Consider the following 22,976-nt stretch of genomic DNA (forward strand, 5'->3'; position numbering starts at 1 on the left):
TTTAGAGCCTGTTTATGAATAGTCCTGTCAATGACAGGATATTTATAAGTCACTTGAATTTAGAGATGGCTAACTCAGGGACAGATACAATTTCCCCATGTTATGACGCGATAAGGAACGAGAACAAAGGTACATTACCTACACAGGTCCAAATGCAAAATGCATCGAGAAAAAGAATGCATTACCTAACTTCGACACTCTCGCAATTACATTAATAAGACCAGAATGCTCGCAGCTTGCTGCAGTCACACCATTCCGATCGAATGCGGCCATATAAAATGCACAATACATGAGTCTGGAGTCTGAATCACTCTTGTTCTCGTGTGCTGCCCAGGCTGGGAGACAAGGGAGAAACTGCCTCATTGTCTCAAAAGGCGTCAGGCGACCAACAGAACTGCGTGCGCCCAGCGCTCTGATTGACCAGCACTGATCAAAGCTGCAGCGTTGCTACAAGAGATTGCTGCTCGTTCCTGTTTGCTAAGATATACCGTTTCTGCAGACAGAGATGGATTGTGACGGATCGTCTGTGAGTCAACAAGTGAGTTACACACAGTGCGCTCATGAGCGATGTGTGACAGTCACTTGCGACACAATGGTCACCTCTCAATGAATGCTGATAAAAACAACGACAGACTTTGAAACCCCGTTAAAAATCTGTATTGGTCTGTAATACTTGAGTATCTCAACACGCAAATACCGGTACCAAATCTCAGTGATAACTGTAGTGGCACACATATAAATTACGGAGCCAGAGCCCAAAAGGTGATTAATTTTCCGAAGAGTGGTCTCAATAGTTTTGTGGTACAGCAATTGAGTCCATCTTAAAACAGTTAGAAGGTTATACAAAGTTTGAAGCAGTGCTCGCTTCCGCCAGTAACCTACATGAGTTTCAAACTGGAGACTTCAGGGTCGAGATGGAGGGGAGGGCTTACAGTTTTGTGACAGCAAAGGTTGATACATGTCCGAGCTGGATATAAAATGCGAAATCAGGACATACTAAATCTTGCACCAGAGAAAATGATATTTTTCACGAGGAAGTTGAATTTTTAAGATGTGCAATGGTCGGTGGACTGTGACCCTGTTGGATGTAGAAGGACGAAGTATGGAGCACGGTGGTGAGGGCCTGTCAGGTGCCGTGAGCACTACTGGGAAAGCATTAGAGCGGTGCTCATTTCAGAATGAGATTTTCACTCTGCAGCGGAGTGTGCGCTAATATGAAACTTCCTGGCAGATTAAAAATGTGTGCCAGACCGAGTGTCGAACTCGGGACGTTTGCCTTTCGCGGGCAACCTGAGCTACGCAAGCACGACTCACGCCCCGTCCTCACAGCTTTACTTCTGCCAGTATCTCGCCTCCTACCTTCCAAACTTTACACAAGTTCTCCTGCGAGGTAGGAGACGAGGTACTGGCAGAAGTAAAGCTGTGAGGAGGGGCCGTGAGTTGTGCTTGCGTAGCTCAGATTGCCCGCGAAAGGCAAACGTCCCGAGTTCGACACTCGGTCTGGCAAACATTTTTAATCTGCCTGGAAGTTTCGGTACACATTTATTAGCTTTGGATTAGAATTGAATTGTCTTCTCCACAGCAGCAGCGAGGAGAGCAGCGGATGCAACAAGCAGTCTGTTGAGGCTGTTGACGAGATCACGGCAGCTCTCACAGCATGAGCATCCCGAAGCAGGGCAGCCAATCCAACTTTTTATTTACACTATTGGCCAGTAAAATGGGTACACCACGAAAATGACGTGCTAGAGACTCGAAATTTAACCGACAGAAAGAAGATGTTGTGATATGCCAATGATTAGCTTTTCAGAGCATTCACACAAGGTTGGCGCCGGTGGCGACACCTACAACGTGCTGACATGACGAAAGTTTCAACCGATTTTTCATACACACGCAGCAGCTGACCGGCGTTGCCTGGTGAAATGTTGTTGTGATGCCTCGTGTAAGGAGGAGGAATGCGTACCATCACGTTTCCGACTTTGATAAAGGTCGGATTGTAGCTTATCGCGATTGCCGTTTATCGTATCGCGACATTGCTGCTCGCGTTGGTCGAGATCCAATGACTGTTAGCAAAATATGGAATCGGTGGGTTCAGGAGGGTAGTACCGAACGCCGTACTGGATCCCAACGGCCTCGTATCACTAGCAGTCGAGATGACAGGCGTCTTATCCGCATGGCTGTAACGGATCGTGCAGCCACGTCTCGACCCCTGAGTCAACAGATGGGGACGTTTGCAAGACAACAACCATCTGCACGAACAGTTCGACGACTTTTGCAGCAGCATGGACTACCAGCTCGCAGACCATGGCTGCGGTTACCCTTGACGCTGCGTCACAGGCAGGAGCGCCTGCGATGGTGTATTCAACGAAGAACCTGGGTGCACGAATGGCAAAACCTCATTTTTTCGGATGAATACAGGTTCTGTTTACAGCATCATGATGATCGCATGCGTGTTTGGCGATATCGCGGTGAACGCACATTGGAAGCGTGTATTAGTCATCGCCATACTAGCGTATCACCCGGCGTGATGGTATGGGGTGCCATTGGTTACACGTCTCGTTCATCTCTTGTTCGCATTGATGGCACTTTGAACAGTGGACGTTACGTTTCAGATGTGTTAGGACCCGTGGCTCTACCCATTATTCGATCCCTGCGAAACCCTACATTTCAGCAGGATAATGCACGACCGCATGTTGAAGGTCCTGTACGGGCCTTTCTGGATACAGAAAATGTTCGACTGCTGCCCTGGCCAGCACATTCTCCAGATCTCTCTTACCAACTGAAAACGTCTGGTCAATGGTGACCGAGCAACTGTCTCGTCACAATACGCCAGTCACTACTCTTGATGAACTGTGGTATCGTGTTGAAGCTGCATGGGCAGCTGTACCTGTACACGCCATCCAAGCTCTGTTTGACTCAGTGCCCAGGCGTATCAAGGCCTTTATTACGGCGAGAGTTGGTTGTTCTGGGTACTGATATCTCGGGGTCTATGCACCCAAATTGCGTGACAATGTAATCACATGTCAGTTCTAGTATAATCTATTTTTCCAATGAATACCCGTTTATCATCTGCATTTTATCTTGGTTTAGCAATTTTAATTTCCAGTAGTGTATTTATTCGTATGGCTCAGATGCAATTTAATAACACAGGTATATAACATTAGTATAGGTATATAACAAGAACACGAAAATACAAAACCACATGTAAAAGTAACTAAATGTCGATATCTAAGGTCCTACTCCATATAAGAGGTGTATCGTCAGCTTTCATGAGGTCGCTCCAACTCCCCTGACAGAAACGAAAGGGTATTCATCTCCAATGTGCTTGATTGTCTGGTTCGGAGCCCCACAGTCACGAACCGGAGACTCTGTAGCACCCCATTTGTAAAGAGTGTCTGTGCACCGTCCATTCCCAGGTCGAGCTCCCTTCAATTTGACCCATAGCTTCCTGCCGAGCTCTGCGCCAGCAGTATCACAGTTACACTTTCGGGACCACTCACGCTCTTCAGGATTTTCAATAAGTTGACATTTCTGATCCCACAGCTCTCTCATCCCGGTATTACTGGCATCTAGTTGTTCTGCTTGCCAACTTGCGTCAAGTATTACCTGATCAGTGGTGATGACCAACAGGTCGACGACGCTTTTGTCTAGGCCACACTCACGGATCTCGTAAGGAGTGCCCTACTAAGTTTCCAACAGCTCTGCAGAGAATGTCGATGGTGGTGCGGCATTACGGCACGGGCTCTCCGGCAAAGGACGGCCACTAGTGTCTGCTCACAGATGTGAGTCAGGGGACAGCGGCGGCTAGTGCACCTGTCAAGTACAGTTACAGTGTGATAGCAAGCACCGTCAGTTTTCACTCCAATTGTGGTGGAAGGCTCCATATCATCACATAAGTGGATGAGAGGTTGGCAGCTCACATCGGCAAGGACCAGCCGACTAGCTAGCTGCGCCTACATTACGTTCGAAAGTCTTCCATTCCGATCCGATCCGGTGAAGGGCCATAAACGCTCTCCGGCGTCGTCCGACGTGAAAGCCTACACAGGGTCCGAGCCGATCCGGCGACGGAGCGCAGCTGTCGCACGTGGGACGGGAAGTGGTTACACTGAACGTCAACCCAGTGTACTGTCGTCATTCATGAGTTTCCGCACTGTACTCAGTTACATACTGTAGGTCAGCAGTTGCAGTTGTTGAGAAGGTATCATGAGTGATTCGGATGATGATTTTTTGTGTTGGCTGCTGCTAAACAAGAACATTCGCCTTAAGAGACGTAGGAAAAGGACTTGGGTGCATCTATTTAATGAAGACAGATCTCCAGGGGAGTTTTCTACAACTTGCTAGTCACTGCGAAATTTTCCAGATAAGTTCAAGGACAACTACCACATGTCTACACAAAAGTTTGACTTTAAACTTGAAGGAATAAGAGACGATATAACTGGCCATTCCATCTTCAGGGAATGTATCACTCCAGTCGCATGTCGAAGGAATTACTACAGATATGCCGTTTGTCTTGCTTGGAGACAATGCATATCCTTTGAAAACTTACCTCATGAAACCCTATTCCAAACGGCATCTCTCACACGAAGAAAAAGTTTTCAATTACAGGCTATCGAGGGCTAGAAGATGTGTAGAGTGTGCTTTCGGTATCAAGACTGCCAAGTGGCGTTTACTGGGAAAATGTATTGAAACAGAACCTGGAAAAGTGCAGAGGATAGTGAAATGTATTTGCTTACTGCACAACACAATTATTGACCGCAATGGTGGTGACTTTTCTAACTCCGCACGTTTAGAAGAAGACGCAAGTGCGTCACCAAGTCAAGAAAGTGGTTCATCAAGAACGTTCAACATACCGCCGCAACAGGCTCAAATTATCAGAGAGAAATTCAAGTCATACTTCGATGGGATTGGCGCCGTTCCGTGGCAAAACGAACGCATCGAGTAGTATTTTAGCAATTAAAAACTTATTTCTTTTTGACAGTTTCATAAAAAAAATTCTATGTTAAAAGTAATATCGTTGAAATTAGTACTGATATGTAGTAACATGTACTGATTTGAAAGCAAACAGTAAAACCATTGCAACATAATTTCGATATTTACCTTTGACTGATAGTTGCTCCCCAATAGATTCCCACAGTTCTCGCTTAATTTCCCGGTTATGATAGCCTTTAATCCGCTAGTTCCACAAGCGAGGCTCATTCCTCACGAGATGAATTAGAAATTCGTTGTCGATCATCCCGTTCGTGGTGCACCGCCGGACTGCACTGCCGGACTGGAAACAAACATGTTTGGTTGGCCAATCTGGCAGTCCGGTGCCGGACGACGTAGTACTGCACTCGTCCCTCCAATGCAGGCACGTGCATTAGCCACCTGGTGTTTGTTTTTTACTCCGGCGCCAGACCGGATCGGAACCAACTACTTCCGGATGCAATGTACATGCAGCCTAAAGTGGTTCAGGAAACGTAGTATTTATAACTGTCTGTCACAGGCAATCACCTTAAGTCTTGATGTGGATCACCGATTGTGGTCTTAAGATTTATACGTTCGTCACTGGTCTTAACCATTCGTGTTTCCGCTGTGGCTTTCAGCTCTTCACCTTGGTGCTTTTACACAATATTAGAGGGCTGAAAGGCGTTCTTGTGTAAGATTTGTGTTGTTACGACACCTTTCAGCACTGTCAGAGTTACGTTACGGTCCTTCCACAGTGAGATCATCTCTCTGAACTGGCGGCTCAGACATCTCATTCAAGCAATTTGTGGCAACGGCCTCAGCTGTATGCCACGAAATTGCAGCATCGACTCTCCTGTCTGTTTGTCATTCGAGCTGTGACACTGTGACACTGTCTCAGTGCTGCCTGGGGAAAAATTTAAAAGTATCTACATTTGCGCAGCATATCTTTCTGTGGCACAACAGATGAAACTACCCATATCATGCTATTTTAAGTAGCTTCCATTTTCAGAGAAACATGCTGCAATAGGGAAAATAGAAGAAAATACACTACTGGACATTAAAATTGCTACACCACGAAGATGACGTGCTACAGATGCGAAATTTAACCGACGGGAAGAAGATGCTGTGATTTGCAAATGATTAGCTTTTCAGAGCATTCACACAAGGTTGGCACCAGTGGTGACACCTACAACGTGCTGACATGAGGAAAGTTTCCAACCGATTTCTCATACACAAACAGGAGTTGACCAGCGTTGCCTGGTGAAACGTTGTTGAAATGCCTCGTGTAAGGAGGAGAAATGCGTACCATCACGTTTCCGACTTTGATAAAGGTCGGATTGTAGCCTATCGCCATTGCGATTTATTGTATCGCTACATTGCTGCTTGCGTTGGTCGAGATCCAATGACTGTTAGCAGAATACGGAATCGGTGGGTTCAGGAGGGTAATACGGAACGCCGTGTTGCATCCCAATGGCCTCGTATCACTAGCAGTCGAGATGACAGGCATCTTATCCGCATGGCTTTAACGGATCGTGCAGCCACGTCTCGATCCCTGAGTCAACAAATGGGGGCGTTTGCAAGACAACAACCATCTGCACGAACAGTTCGACGACGTTTGCAGCACCATGGCTGGCTCTGAGCACTATGGGACTTAACTGCTGAGGTGCGACCACAGTGGTCGCGCGGTTCCAGACTGTAGCGCCTAGAACCGCTCGGCCAGCAAAAGCATGGACTATCAGCTCGGAGACCATGGCTGCGGTTACCCTTGACGCTGCAACACCGACAGGGGCGCCTGCGATGGTGTACTCAACGACGAACCTGGGTGCACGAATGGCAAAACGTCATTTTTCCGGATGAATACAGGTTCTGTTTACAGCATCATGATGGTCGCATCCGTGTTTGGCGACATCGCGGGGAACGCACACTGGATGCGTGTATTCGTCATTGCCATACTGGCGTATCACCCGGCGTGACGGTATGAGGTGACACGTCTCAGTCACCTTTTGTTCGCATTGGCGGCACTTTGAACAGTGGACGTTACATTTCAGATATGTTACGACTCGTGGCTCTACCCTTCATTCGATTCCTGCGAAACCCTACATTTCAGCAGGATAATGCAAGTCTGCATGTTTCAGATCCTCTACGGGCCTTTCTGGATACAGAAAATGTACGACTGCTGCCCTGACCAGCACATTCTCCAGATCTCTCACCAACTGAAAACGTCGGATTAATGGTGGCCGAGCAACTGTCTCGTCACAATACGCCAGTCACTACTCTTGATGAACTGTGGTATCGTGTTGAAGCTGCATGGGTAGCTGTACCTGTACACGCCATCCAAGCTCTGTTTGACTCAGTGCCCAGGCGTATCAAGACCGTTATTACGGCCAGAGGGGGTTGTTCTGGATACTGATTTCTCAGGATCTATGCACCCAAATTGCGTGAGAATGTAATCACATGTCAGTTCTAGTATAATATATTTGTCCAATGAATACCCGTTTATCATCTGCATTTATTCTTGGTGTAGCAATTTTAATGGCCAGTAGTGTATTATAAAACACCGCAGAGCCGGTACATTACGCTCTGTTTACTAAATCTTGCAACGGAGAAAATGAGGAAAAACTACTACAAGACATAGAGAAATTTCTAAAATTACGGGTGGTGAATAAACGAAAGTAGCTTCTTTTATTGCACGTTGGTGTGATACAATGGTGTGTCAGTAGCCGCACTTTTATGTATCTACGTATCTGTCACACGAAAATGTGTCCCCTAACTGTCTCATGGTTGTGCTGTTGGCAAAAGAGATGCGCCCCTCCAGTTGGCTTACGACTTACTCACACCTTAGCGAGAAGCTACTTTTGACTGTTGCAGATATTCACCGATAGAGGTTGTTCAACATTGAAATTTCAATTGAATTACAGTAATGCACTCCTCACATCTACTGACACAATCGGTGAAAATCAGTGGTGGACCCCAGCCTGCTGACTTTAGCGGCGACGGCTTACCACAGATCGTTGTACTCATGGGCGCCCTTGTCAGTGTCGGCACCTCGAAGGCGGTGTGTTACATTCATCAGAAACCAATTATCCCACTTCGATAAATGCGCATCTTGTCCAGCCTTTGCACAACTGTCACACGAAGTGGCAGTACAATTTCTCACTACATACTACTCAAGAGATACGTCTTATTATTCCATTCTTCTTTGCGTCCAGCTGCCTCCAGTTCAGTACCTCATCACTAGATTCAATTTTCTGCTTGATTATGTTCGGCTGTAAATTAAATAATATTGCGCATTTGTTGTAAATGAATAAATTATTTCGACAAGAGGTTTTTGCTCATTCATAGGCCACTAATGGTCACACAAGTGACGTCTGATTATTTCCACGTTTGATATTCCCTAGCAAAAAATACTTATGGTAGGATCGTGCGATCGCAAAGGAATACAACAGTCACATTAACTCGTTCACGTCGGCGATGAGTCGTGTTTCTCGCTGCAGGGCGGCGCACGTATTCAAGCTTTCCTCCATATCACGACGCTCCTTTCCCTGTTTCCGCCATGCGACAGTGGTCGTATTCAAACGCGCCAGCTACTATTTTATTATATTGTCCTTTCATTCTGAATGTGGCATAACTCCCTTCTTTTAAGACAACAAGGGGTCACATAAAATAATTTTACACTAAATTAATCAGAAATTATGTACTATCTCCAAACTTCCTGGCAGGTTAAAACTGTGTGCTGGACCGAGACTCAAACTCGGGACGTTTGCCTTTCGCAGGCAAATCTCGGTGTGCCGGACCGAGACTCGAACTCGGGACCTTTGCCTTTCGCAGCTATGGCTAATCCATGTCTCCGCAACATCCTTGCAGAACAAGCACTCCTGAAAGAAAGGATATTGCGGAGAGATGGCTTAGCCACAGCCTTGGGGATGTTTCCAGAATGAGATTTTCACTCTGCAGTGGAGTGTGCGCTGATATGAAACTTCCTGGCAGATTAAAACTGTGTGCCGGACCGAGACTCGAACTCGGGACGTTTGCCTTTCGCAGGCAAATCTCGGTGTGCCGGACCGAGACTCGAACTCGGGACCTTTGCCTTTCGCAGCTATGGCTAATCCATGTCTCCGCAACATCCTTTCTTTCAGGAGTGCTTGTTCTGCAAGGTTCGCAGGAGAGCTTCTGTAAAGTTTGGAAGGTAGGAGACGAGATACTGGCAGAAGTAAAGCTGTGAGGACGGGGCGTGAGTCGTGTTTGGGTAGCTCAGATGGCAGAGCACATGCCCGGGAAAAGCACAATGTTTTCCTGTTGCGTGACAGCTCCCGGTCACATGACAGAGAAAACCACCACCGAGATGATAGAGCTTGGGTGGACAACACTGAAACATACATCCTAGACCCCTGACCTGGCACTGTGTGGCTACCACCTGTTCGGTAAACTGAAGGAGTCACTTCGCGAAACGAGATTTGAAGATGCCAACTCCTTTTTAAGGTTGCTGGACAGAGGCTGAAACACGCTGGTCCCGACTTCTACAGTGTGGGTATACAGGCCTTAGGTTAGGCAGTTTAAAGAGACGGATATTATGTGGACGAACTACATTTTATCTGCCAAGAATGTATTAAAATACTGTGAAACCATCGAAGGTATGGAAAATAATATGGACGTTTAGAGATTAATTGTACATTTCTTCTTGAGCAACTCTCGTACTAACACACAGTATTTGGGACACTTCTAAGGCGCTGCACCTAGAGAGGTGCCTTAATGTGTAGACAATAAATTTGTGCTGGGAGGACGACGGTTCATGTGCAATTGGGCCCAAGTTTAAGTTTCCCGTAATTCCCCGAAATCGGTAACGGGCTGGACTGCTTTGAAAGTACGCAGTCGATTATCTTTCCCAACCCGAGCGTGTGGTCCGTCTCCAATGATCTCGACGTCTTCGGGACATTAAACCCTAACCTCCTTTCCTTCTGAAGCACTGCGAGTACGTAACTTGTGTCCTAGGTTGAAAAAAGTGTGGTGGGCGACTTTACTGATTATGTATATTGGTGTCCGAAATTAAAACAACAAACGGAAATTTTGCAAGGTAACGTTTATTTTGCCATAAAACCGTGTAAATAGGTGATAGTAGAGTAGAAACTATGTAATGTATACAGAACGTAATCAGCTGAACATGTATAACTTTAGATAAAAATGATCTTCGATTTTTTCCAACTTAACAGATTTGCACACCCATTCTGACAACTGGCTAATGTATTCAGTATGGGGTGTGGCCACCTCTGGCACCATTTCAGGCCTGACAACGACGGGACGGTCTGTGAATGATGTCATCATGCTGAGGCTATAACGCCCATTATTCCTACAGAGCTGCTCACAAGTCTTGGTGGATGCTGACGCCATGATCCCAGACATTCTCTATGGGATTCAAATCGGGAGCTCGAGTGGGCTACGCCATGCGTCCAGTATCTGACGTTTCCAAGAAAACATCAACAACCCGTGCTCTATGAGGTCGACCATTATTGTACATGAACACGAAGTCTGGGCCCACAGCATCTCGCAACATCCTCACGGTACCTGACAGCACTTAAATGTTAATGATTCACCCACACAATTTCGTGGAGAGGTGTTCGCGTGGTCAACATACTCCTTGCTCACACCATTAGGCATCCTCCTCGATATCGGACTCTTTCCACAATGTTTCGTTCCGGAAATCGTGTTCAAAGTGCCCTCCAGATGCAAATCCTTCGAGAATCACTCTCCAGACCAAATCGGGCCTTATCTGCGAAAAGAACATTGACCCACCATTCGACAGTGCAGGTGGCATGTGACGGCTCCACTCTAGACATTCCTTTCAGTGAAGACACGCCACAGGTAAACAGACAGCAGGTCACTCTACTCAGTCCTTCTGTACCGCAGTTGCCTCAATACGCCACGTCCAGGGCATGGTCCTAGGCCAGATGCCAGTTGTAGTGCAGTAGTAAGGCAGTACCTTCGTGCTCTTACAGCCAAATAACGGTCCACTCTTTCTGATGTCGCACCGGGATACAGTTTCGGTCTCTATAAACTGTTGCCTCATCCGGGAACCAACAGAACGATTCACATTAAGCCATCGCGCCACATCAGTTTGGAACTCTGCTTCCAATCTTCCTATGGTCCTCCACAGCAGATAGAATGTAGGCGTCTTCATTATGCCGCACTGCACTGTCTGTGACTGTGTACACAGCGGCTGTGGACGTGGGACTGCTGCGCAAATACTACCTTGCTTGATAGGTGCCCTGACGTCATTTATGGCGTGGTTGTCCGTTGATGCTGGCCGGGGGTAGCCGAGAGGTTCTAGGCGCTACAGTCTGGAACAGCGCGACCGCTACGGTCGTAGGTTCGAATCCTGCCTCGGGCATGGATGTGTGTGATGTCCTCAGGTTAGTTAGGTTTAAGTAGTTCTAAGTTCTAGGGGACTGATGACCTAGGCAGTTACGTCCCATAATGCTCAGAGCCATTTGAACCATATTTTTGTCCGATGATCAGAATAACATCTTCCATGCAAAACACGATCGTAACGACATCTGTCGACAGTTTTTATGCTTATGTCGTGAATTAGACACAGGGGTGGGGGGGGGGGGACAGCAGTTTGTTGCTTTAATTTTGGACACCAGTGTAGGTTCTACGGAGCTGACCCAAGCATGCCGACGGCATAAGTACAGATTCATTGTTATGTCATCGTGACGTAATGGTATGTAGCGCTGATCAATTCGTGTGTACCTAACCTCTGAAGACTGCAAGTCCTCCTTTGTGTATTGTTTCTGAGGTTTCCAAACCCGTCTGAATCTTAAACCGCAATCACGACAAATGCTTATACCTTGTAGAGAATGACTGCATATCTTTTTGCAAAAGTTAATGCCACACTCGTTTCGATACTCTTTGCAGAGGGATTTACAGTTGCTGCTTTGAGTCAAAAGTTGCGTGCATTGCGATGGTTTCAGTTTCGAAATGCAATTACTCACGAAACCTGTCTTCCCCGTCATGTAATACTCGAGAGTGGAATATCTTTTACGGCGGCATCTATTCTGTGTTGATCGCTAACTCAATGCCTGTAGCACTCCGTTCCATTCAATGTGCGGGCATCTTAAACTTGTAAGGCCCTCTAATGGACTCTTTGTGATGTAAATGGCAGAAAACGAAGACGCTTTCTGCAAGAGGGTGGAGTCGGGGGCGGGAGAGCAGGAGGGGCGGGGGGAGGGGGAAGAGAGGGGGGGGGGGGAGTCTTTTTGTTTCAGCGAGCAGCGGAGCGTCCCGGCAGGCGGGAGTGCGGCATTAGCGTCGCGATGTGCGGGCTCCCTGCAGGGCGGCAACCCGCTGAGCACGCACTCTGCCCGCAAACAGGCGGCGTCAGCCCCATCTCCGATACCCCGGCTCTGCCGCGGCGGCAGGGGCGTGGCAGCCAGGGCTCTGCATAAGAACAGCAACAAACAGTGTTACCCCCGCTGTACGACTGTATCTCGACAACAGAAAATATTTTATATTAATTTTGCCACACTGCTTTCATCTGATACCACTCAATCCTGTTTTCCATCACACACTGGTGGTTCAAACACTATGACCACCTGCTTAAGAGCTTGCTGACCCACCTACGGAACACGATACAACAACAGTTCTGTGTGACTAGGGTTCCATAAGTCCTTGGTAGGTTTATGACATTATGACCACCTGCTTAATAGTTTCTTGACCCACTTACGGAACACAATACAACAACAGTTCTGTGTGACGGGATACATAAGTCCTTGGTAGGTTTCCGGAGGTATGTGACATCAGATGTGTTGCAATTCGGTAAGTTAAGGACCAGTGGCTTGTGGGCTCGGAGCTGGCAGCCCAATAGTTTCCCAGATATTTTCCATCGAGTTGAGATCAGGCGAATTTGATAGCCAAAACATCAAAGTGAGTTCACTATCATGCTTTCTTAACAGCTATGGCAAGATCCTGGCGTTGTGATACGGGCAGTTATCCTGATATAAGATGCCACCACACTGGGGAAGATATCAACCGTGAAGACATGCAGATAGTCAAATGGTTCAAATGGCTCTGAGCACTATGGGACTTAACTTCTGAGGTCATCAGTCCCCTAGAACTTAGAACTACTTAAACGTAACTAACCTAAGGACATCACACACATCCATGCCCGAGGATGGATTCGAACCTACGACCGTAGCGGTCGCGCGGTTCCAGACTGTAACGCCTAGAACCGCTCGGCCACACCGAGATGCAGATAGTCCTCTATGATGTTCTTAGTTGTCATCGTCCATTCGTTAGTGCCACAGGTGTCATGAAACTCAATATCCCCTGTAGTATTATGCTGTACCCACCAAGCAGCCTCAGTGATGCTTTAATGTTTTCAGCAACCTTTCGCCTAACACGACTATCGGTCTGCAGTAACAAGAAACGTGTGTCATCTGGCCATGCGACACGTTTCCACTGATCGACGGTCCAAGCTCGATGGTCCTGTGTCCGTTTCTGTCGTAACTGATGACGTTTGGATTAACAGTGGAAAACATCGGGATCGTGTGTTGCAGAGCTCCATGTTGAACAATATGCACTGAATGGTGTACACTGATGCATATGTGCCTGCACCAGCATTGTCTTCTGTCGTCAGGTCTTCCACAGATCGCCGCCTGCTTAACAGCGCAGGAAAGTCTCCGATCTCTCTGTTCTGTAACATCTGGTCTGCTACTTGTGGTTTGCGGTCCATCAGCTTCTACCTGTGGATGCTCACGACAGTAACAAACGGACAGCCGACCAGCCCTACCAAGATTCGCACTTCTGGAGCGCGCTCGTGTTCCACAACCACAGCCATGTCTGCTCAACGCTCCGGCTTCCCCCACCACTGTACTATTCGAAGCAGGTGTGCGAATGAGACGGTTATATGCTGTAGGCTGTGCACCCTGGTATCGTAGGAAGACGTGTTTACAGCGCAGTACGGCTACTTCTAAGTGGCGAGTATGACAGTGTACTTTTAGTAGTTTGAGTTTGACAGAGCACTGAAAGACGTAAGTCGAAACAAGGCCCCGGGAGTAGACAACATTCCATTAGAACTACTGACAGCCTTGGGAGAACCAGTCCTGACAAAACTCTACCATCTGGTGAGCAAGATATATGAGACAGACGAAATTCCCTCAGACTTCAAGAAGAATGTAACAATTCCAATCCCAAAGAAAGCAGGTGTTGACAGATGTGAAAATTACCGAACTATCAGTTTAATAAGTCACAGCTGCAAAATACTAACGCGAATTCTTTACAGACGAATGGAAAAACTGGTAGAAGCAGATCTCGGGGAAGATCAGTTTGAATTTCGTAGAAATATTGGAACACATGAGGCAATACTGACCCTACGACTTATCTTAGAAGAAAGATTAAGAAAAGGCAAACCTACATTTATAGCATTTGTAGACTTAGAGAAAGCTTTTGACAATGTTGAATGGAATACTCTCAAATTATGAACGTGGCAGGGGTAAAATACAGGGAGCGAAAGGCTATTTACAATTTGTACAGAAACCAGATGGCAGTTATAAGAGTCGAGGGACATGAAAGGGAAGCTGTGGTTGGGAAGGGAGTGAGACAGGGTTGTACCCCCTCCCCGATCCTATTCAATCTGTATGTTGAGCAAGAAGTAAAGGAAACGAAAGAAAACTTCGGAGTAGGTATTAAAATTCATGGAGAAGAAATAAAAACTTTGAGGTTCGCCGATGACATTGTAATTCTGTCAGAGACAGCAAAGGACTTGGAAGAGCAGTAGAACGGAATGGACAGTGTCTTGAAAGGAGGATATAAGATGAACATCAGCAAAAGCAAAAGGAGGGTAATTGAATGTAGTCGAATTAAGTTGGTTGATGCTGAGGGAATTACATTAGGAAATGAGACACTTAAAGTAGTAAAGGAGTTTTGCTATTTGGGGAGCAAAATAACTGATGATAGTCGAAGTAGAGAGGATATAAAATATAGACTGGCAATGGCAAGGAAAGCGTTTCTGAAGAAGAGAAATTTGTTAACATCGAGTATAGATTTAAGTGTCAGGAATTCGTTTCTCAAAGTATTTGTAAGGAGTGTAGCCATGTATGGAAGTGAAACACGGATGATAATTAGTTTGGACAAGAAGAGAATAGAAGCATTTGAAATGTGATGCTACAGAAGAATGCTGAAGATTAGATGGGTAGATCACATCACTAATGAAGAGGTACGGAATAGAATTGGGGAGAAGAGGAGTTTGTGGCACAACTTGACCAGAAAAGGGATTGGTTGGTAGGACATGTTCTGAGGTATCAAGGCATCACAAATTTAGTATTGGAGGGTAGCGTGGAGGGTAAAAATCGTAGAGGGAGACCAAGATATGAATGCACTAAGTAGATTCAGAAGGATGTAGGCTGCAGTAGGTACTGGGAGATGAAGAAGCTTGCACAGGATAGAGTAGGATGGAGAGCTGCATCAAACCAGTCTCAGGACTGAAGACCACAACAACAACAACTTTTTTTCCTGCCGAAGCAATAAGGGGCTCCGAGCACTATGGGACTTAACATCTATGGTCTTCAGCCCCCTAGAACTTAGAACTACTTAAACCTAACTAACTTAAGGACATCACACACATCCATGTCCGAGGCAGGATTCGAACCTGCGACCGTAGCGGTCACGCGGATCCAGACTGTAGCGCCTAGAACCGCACGGCCACTCCGGCCGGCAAAGCAATAAGTTTATTACTTAATTAAATAAGTACATCATGTGGTGCTAATTATTTGAGCAAAACTACACCAAACATTTGCATACAGGCTTATGACATTACACTGTGATGTTTATAATTTTATACCCATTTCAATTTTAGTATATGTAACATATCTCGAACTGTGGGTTGTAAAACAGTGAAACACACCGATCTATGCAGATTAACGCCTATTAAGCTCCAATATTGATGGTACTCTGTCAATTTCATAACTGAAAAAAAGTGTACGTGCACATACATTGAACTGAACATTGAACTAACTTAACTGGCTTGTCTATGGAGTCGGTCCACAGCGCGTGGTCTCGCGGTAGGATTCTTGCTTCCCGAGCACGGGGTCCTGGATTCGATTCCCGGCGGAGTCAGGGATTTTCACCTGCCTCGACATGACTGGGTGTTGAGTCGTCTTCATCATCATCATTCATCCCCATTACGCTCGGAGGAAGGCAATAGCAAACCACCTCCACTAGAATCTTGCCTAGTACGGCGGTGCGGATCTCCCGCATCGTCCCCTATGCTCTGTTACGGAGTATGGGACTTCATCATCTATGGAGTCGAGGATATTGTTCGTGGGGCCAACATATCACATAATTCATGTAAATTCCTGGATGGGAAAAAACGTAGTTGGGCCAGGTACTACACTGTACGTCTGTCAGCACAAGTTGAAAGTAACTGAGATACATCGACAACCAAAAGTGAGAACCGTCTGACAAATAAACTGAAATCAGTCTGCAGCCATGTAAGGTGCTGGAATCTCGTGATAAAAAGCTTCAAGCATTTAAACGTAGCCAGACAAATACGGTCCACAAATATGCCTTGTGTTCTGGAAAATGTTCCATGACATGAACTCGAAGCTGATCTTTCCATAGGATTAAGTTTTGTTTGATAGCATCAATCTTCTCCGTCATATCTGTTACCAAATGATTCTTCCCTTCCGTTAACATACGTAATGAATTATTCAAGCAATTGGTGATATTGACTGTAATAGATTATGTCACAACTCCACTCCCCTAACAGCCACCTTCGGTTCAGCCAACACTCGTCCTCGTCCATGAGGTTTCAGTGAGTATTTTTCCGTCTTATAATAGTGCGATGGTCTATTAATTGCTTTGCATGGAGCTCAGACTATACGAAAAGTAAAGCAGTTTCCATTCCACACTGAGTGGTTTGGTTGAAACGCCCTGATAAACCCGCAGGACAGGACAGATAGTTAAAGTGTGGAAAGGGGACAAAATGAGGGGCTGTCACTTACACTCGAACATACAACTTTATTATTTGATCAGACATTACAAGAACAAAAAAATAATTTTTTTAACACACAGTTTTAATCTTTGGGACTTATTTACCGGCTCAAAGAAACTTTAATTTAAAAACGGCTGAAGGTCAATAACTTTAAACGCAAGCATAATCACAAATTTAAAAGGTAAGCCTTATCTTACAAGAGTTCTTTATTTAGGCTGAAGGCCCAAAGAATCTGAGATTTTCAGAGCAAACAATTTGAATCCAAAAATCGGCTGAAAGCCCAACACTTAAGGCTAAACAACATTAATTTAAAAAAAACAAAAAAAACAAAGGCCTTACATAAAACGGTTCTCAATTAGGCAAAACTCAAGCAAAACAGAAATTTAAAACGCAAAACCTTATCTTAAAACAGTTCCTTAGTTAGGCTGATGGCCCCAAAGGATCAGACACTTCAAGAGCGAACAAGTTAAATTCAAATCAGCTGAAGGCCTAACACTTAAAACTCAATAACATTAATTTTTTTCAGTATCAAAGGCCTTACATGAAACAGTTCCTTAATTTAGGCTGAAGGCCTTAAGATCAAAACAACTCAAACTCAAAATCGGCTGAAGGCGCAACACTTATAATTCTACAACATTAAAACCTTTACAATGCCAAAGGTCTTACGTGAAGAGAGTTCTTTAAATTAGGCTGAAGGCCAGAAGGATCTTACGCCTTAAGGGCAAAAGAACCTTAATTTTTTTTAAAAAAGAAGCCATACAAGTACAAACAACAAGAACAATTTTAAAAAAGGCAGCACACCCAAGGGCGCCCAGATGTTCGAGGGTCGGCCTTGAAATCAAACACTAGCCCTCACTTAGGTGAGACAGGCAGTCAGGTCAAGTATTCACGATCCGACTACAACCCAACCGACCGACAGTCAACTGACCGACCGACAAGATAACTTCCACTTCACGCGACCAGGCCACAACAAGGAGTTGAACGGAACAACTTAGAAGATATTGGCGCCCACAACCAATCATACATGGAGCTGTCAAACAACACACCGTGCTGGACATCAACAACACGATTTTGGAAACTAAATTGCCTGAAAGTTGCGTCAACGGTCAGAGCAGGTCCCGGAACGTTAACGGCCACAAGGCAGAAGATTCCACTGGTGCACTTCAATTCAAATAACCAAATACAGTGAAATTTTCCAACTTGAAAACCACGTTGTTACTTGTGGGAATATCGCAACAGCCGACAACAAACTCCAAACGACACAGTGTGAAGGGTCTCGACTTGCTGGTAGATTAAATCAAAACTCAGCTTTCGCGTTCTAACAATACCACCACTTGCAAAATAGATTAGAAATTAGATTAATAATGTTGCTCACGCAGCATATGTTCGCTTTTTCGGGGAACAACAAAGTTATTGACTGTGGATGGTATTGCCATAATGGAAATAATGAAGTTACTGTAAAAAAGTCATTAATTTCGGCATTTATCTTGAATGGATTCCCAGGTAGATTTCGTCGAAGTCGTTATGGCTCATCTTGTTGATTCTAGGGTGATTCCACTTTGACTGCTGTATTTTAGCAATATTTGAAGACCTAACAAATGCGTTTTTCAGGAAATTCTTAATGATCAAACAATCCTAGATCAGAACAATGGTATGGTAGAAATAATTTTTGACTTGGTGTTCACGATCAACATTTTAATAAACTTCTTGTAAATTCACATATACTACTTCTTAATTGTCACATCAACAACAAAACAGTTTTGTATCAGTCTTCATACATTTACTTTCCACTTTAACCAAACACAAGACTTGACTGTTCTTTTACAATGCGAAATAACAACTTAACTTGTGCAAAGTGAAACAGAGACTGCTCTGTACGCATTCGCGGCAAAACGGTTACAAGCAAGTCAAAGATTATGACAGTCTTACAGAAATGAATACACACAAGAACCATGTCACTGTAATATATCGATACATCGGAGTACCTATACATTAATAAAACCAAATGAGAATATTGTCACAAAAATATGTCTGTTACTTCGCAGAAAAGTAGTACGATATCACTGGTATCGAGAACTGGGGTTGGAATGCCGTAATGGTCAAGTAAATAAAGAACCATTAGAGTGTCCAGGGTAGGAGAGCCACGGACCTCGTAGCAATTGGAACAGCTTCACACATTCCGACACCGCGTAGAGACCGCCAGCGGACCCGGCCAAACCACGTCCCACCGAGAATTCCTCGCTGCTCCACGCCAACCGACCGACTGCCCAGGCTCGGGAACGGTGAATGGACCAAATATACGTCGGCCGATGAGACGACCAACGAAACGATTAACCAACGGTCGTCCCACTCCAATATGCCCCCGTCGGACAGTTCGTGTGTGCCGCCAGCGGTCGGCGAGCACTGGCTGTCGGCGCCTCACCGGCGCTCCGACTTCACTGCTGCTGCGTCCCGACTGCACTGCTGGTCCGTCTCTAACTCACTGCCAGACACACGACGACCCGGAAATACTATCGGTCGCTCCAGAGATGGTGCGACTGTGCACTTATCGATACGCGCTGCTACCTCCGCTCACGGGCAAGTAAGGCAGGAAGTTAGTGAGGTCAGTAAATGGAATAAGAAAACGAGGCAGCAGTACCGTAATAGAAGATGACAAACAATAAATGGAATAAACGCGAGCCGTTCACGGCTCATTGGTTTCTCCACCTTTTCTTTTGTTGTACAAGAGCGTAGACACTGTTGCACTCCTAATGCGAAATGTAAACATAATTTAATACACGTAGCATTGCTATCAAACTGCTTTGCGTGTTAACAGATTTACGTTGCCCTAGAAGCGTCCAACTGCAGCCATTATTTTACTCTTCTTCCTCGCCTCTCAGCCCCACACGTTTCTACACTCGCAGAGCTCTAGGCAGGAGCGAGGCCGGCGCGCTCGCTTTTGCGGGGCGCTGTTTCGACAGACCTGTGTAGGCCAGAATAATCTGCTCTTGTCAGTCCGCTTATGTCAGTGGATTTTCCCAATTACGACCGTCATCGTCGCTACAATGATTCCCCATTCATCTCTGTTCCTCTTACATACCTCCCTTACTGCATCGCGTGCCTGCAACGTCATTAGGACGAACAGCTAAAAGGAGTGTGGTACAACTGGTGTTTGGCTGGAATCGACCATTTAACTGTGTCGCTTATGTAAACCGTAGGCTCCGCTGCAGGTCAATCTGTTACCACAGCCTTTATTCGGCATTTACATTCGTTGGCTTCCCCAACTCACAACCAAATTATCACCATTCAACCTAACATAGACTTTGGGTTACGGTGCAGATCAGTCTGTTGCCACAACCAAACAGACTGATTTCAGCCGAACGTCAGTTATTCTCAGTGGCGGCTCTGAGTACATTCTGAGTGTCCACAAATTTTTAAATACAGATAAATATCAGAGTGCGAAATTAATATCATCTGCTGTATGACAGTTATGGTTATCAACATATTTATATAACTTCAGCTGATGTCAATAATAATAACAATAATAATAATAATAACTTGTCTGAAAAGAGGAAGAATTGTTTGTGTGGAATTTTGTTGTTTTGTGCGTAATTATGTACAGCTTATGGCAAGAACGAAGTAACATTAAGCTTTGCCTATTATTCATTTCTCATTTTTGTGTAAGTGGGAGTTTCCTTCCTTTTTCATTTTTTTGGACAAATGTACAACATTTCTATTCAAGTATTTGTTAACGGATTCTGACCTGAAAATCAAACTTTCTTACGCTTCCCCATACAACAACTTACGCTTGTTATATACTTCTTTGTTAAATGTTCGCTTGGGGTCACGCTTATTTTAGTTCGTCACTTCCTCAGACAACAAATCTAATCTGGGAGGGCCTACTTTCTTTGCGTCAAATTTTTTCTGGTAATTTTCTTTTCTGTCAGCACAGGAAAGCCGACTGTTACACAGCAAACAACCAACTCCAAACAAAAATGCCGTTTGCGGAAATTATTAAATTCAAGTAGTACTATCTAATTAACACCGGTTCCCGTGAGATCGCCGAAGTTATGCGCTGTCGGGCTGGGCTAGCACTTGGATGGGTGACCATCCAGTCTGCCGAACGCTGTTGGCAAGAGGGGTGGACTCAGCCCTTGTGAGGCAAACTGAGGAGATACCTGACTGAAAAGTAGCGGCTCCAGTCTCGTAAACTGACATACGGCCGGGAGAACGGTGTGCTGACCACATTACCCTCCATATCCGCATCCAGCGATGCCTGTGGGCTGAGGATGACACGGAGGCCGGTCGGTACCAATGGGCCTTCCAAGGCCTGTTCGGAGTTTAGTTCGTTTAGTTAGTACTAAATACCAACAAGGTCAAAAATGGTTCAAATGGCTCTGAGCACTATGGGACTTAACTTCTGAGGTCATCAGTCCCCTAGAACTTAGAACTACTTAAACCTAACTAACCTAAGGACGTCACACACATCCATGCCCGAGGCAGGATTCGAACCTGCGACTGTAGCGGTCGCGCAGTTCTAGACTGTAGCTCCTAGAACCGCTCCCAACAACGTCACTTGACTATAACACAAGTGAGGCACTGCGAGCCCAAGGTATCAAAAGCACACCGTCTTCGACCCCTCGATATTTAAGTGAAAAACCAGTGAGACAGCCTTTCGTGGATGTTCAGATATACGTACAATGTGGGCCTACAGTACAGATAAATCTGACCCACTCAGATCAACAGCTGTAAGAAGCATGAATAAATGCTACAATCCTTTTGGTTTTCAGCGCCTCAAATAGATTATCTTAATGTACTATATCTTATCCAGAATCCACAAAATACGTTTTTCTATCAGTATAATTAAAGCATAGACTAATTACCAATCTAATTTTACTATATAGTGAGTGAATTGGCATATCTGTGGAGTGTGCTGCCGCCTAGCGTGATTTATGCCAAGCGAACGTGTGTAAAAGTATGTTGCAGTGTGCTAACATCTGGTAGCATTGACATACACTTGTAGATGAGTGATAAGGGCACGCCACGAATTGTGTACATTGTTTGCCATATCCGTATGTATTTGGCCCGTAAGGCAATTATGTCACGCCAGTTGCGCATACGCAGGAGCTCCTTATAAAATGCACAAGTGAAGCTGTGCTCATGACCCTGGTGCCAAATTTTGCCGAGTCTTGAGGAGCAATGTTGCACAGCGCGGTAGATTTAGTGCCGTGTATTTCAGATTACCCATCTACATTACGTTTAAGAGCGTTCAAAGAAAAATAACCAATAAATCCATAAGGTGTCAATAGTTATGGTATTCACGAGTGCCGCGCGGGATTAGCCAAGCGGTCTCAGGCGCTGCAGTCATGGACTGTGCGGCTGGTCCCGGCGGCGGTTCGAGTCCTCCCTCGGGCATGGGTGTGTGTGTGTTTGTCCTCAGGATAACTTAGGTTAAGTAGTGTGTAAGCTTAGCGACTGATGACCTTAGCAGTTAAGTCCCATAAGACTTCACACACATTTGGAACCATTTTTTTTTTGTTCACGAGCTCTTGCGCTCTCACGCAGCAGCCACCACTGGTTATTCTCCACTGGGTTTTTAGCCACTGATCAGCAAATAGCATTCAGTCTCGCGCTGGGCAGTGGACATAATGTTTTCAGCCATGAGTGAACATTTACTACAGTGTTTTGAATAAACTTCAACTGAGCCGTGAGCCGAGTTCAATGTCTCCCGCCCCGAAAGTTGAGCACGTACTTTCCCGTGTAGACGATGTTTTGTTTTCTCTCTAGTGGAAGAGAGGAAATGGGTTGTGCGGAAACGCAGTGCATTCGGGACTGGGTGGTTATGGGGGTGGTGTGTCGGGTGGAACGTAGGAGTTTCCTAGAGAGCAGTTGGTCAGCGTTGCCGGCGCACCCTTTCTCTGGAGTGAGCGTTGGCGTCCGGAGTTCTCCGTGCAGGGCGCTGTGCCTGTTGACGTGCCATGCTGCGCTGGTTGAGTACTTGTACCGGATTCTTCCCGGACAATTTGGCGAAGCCCACCGTTCGTGTCCCCTTCTGCACTAGACGATCGGA

Source organism: Schistocerca piceifrons, chromosome 4, assembly GCF_021461385.2.
Source record: "Schistocerca piceifrons isolate TAMUIC-IGC-003096 chromosome 4, iqSchPice1.1, whole genome shotgun sequence".
NCBI lineage: Eukaryota > Metazoa > Arthropoda > Insecta > Orthoptera > Acrididae > Schistocerca > Schistocerca piceifrons.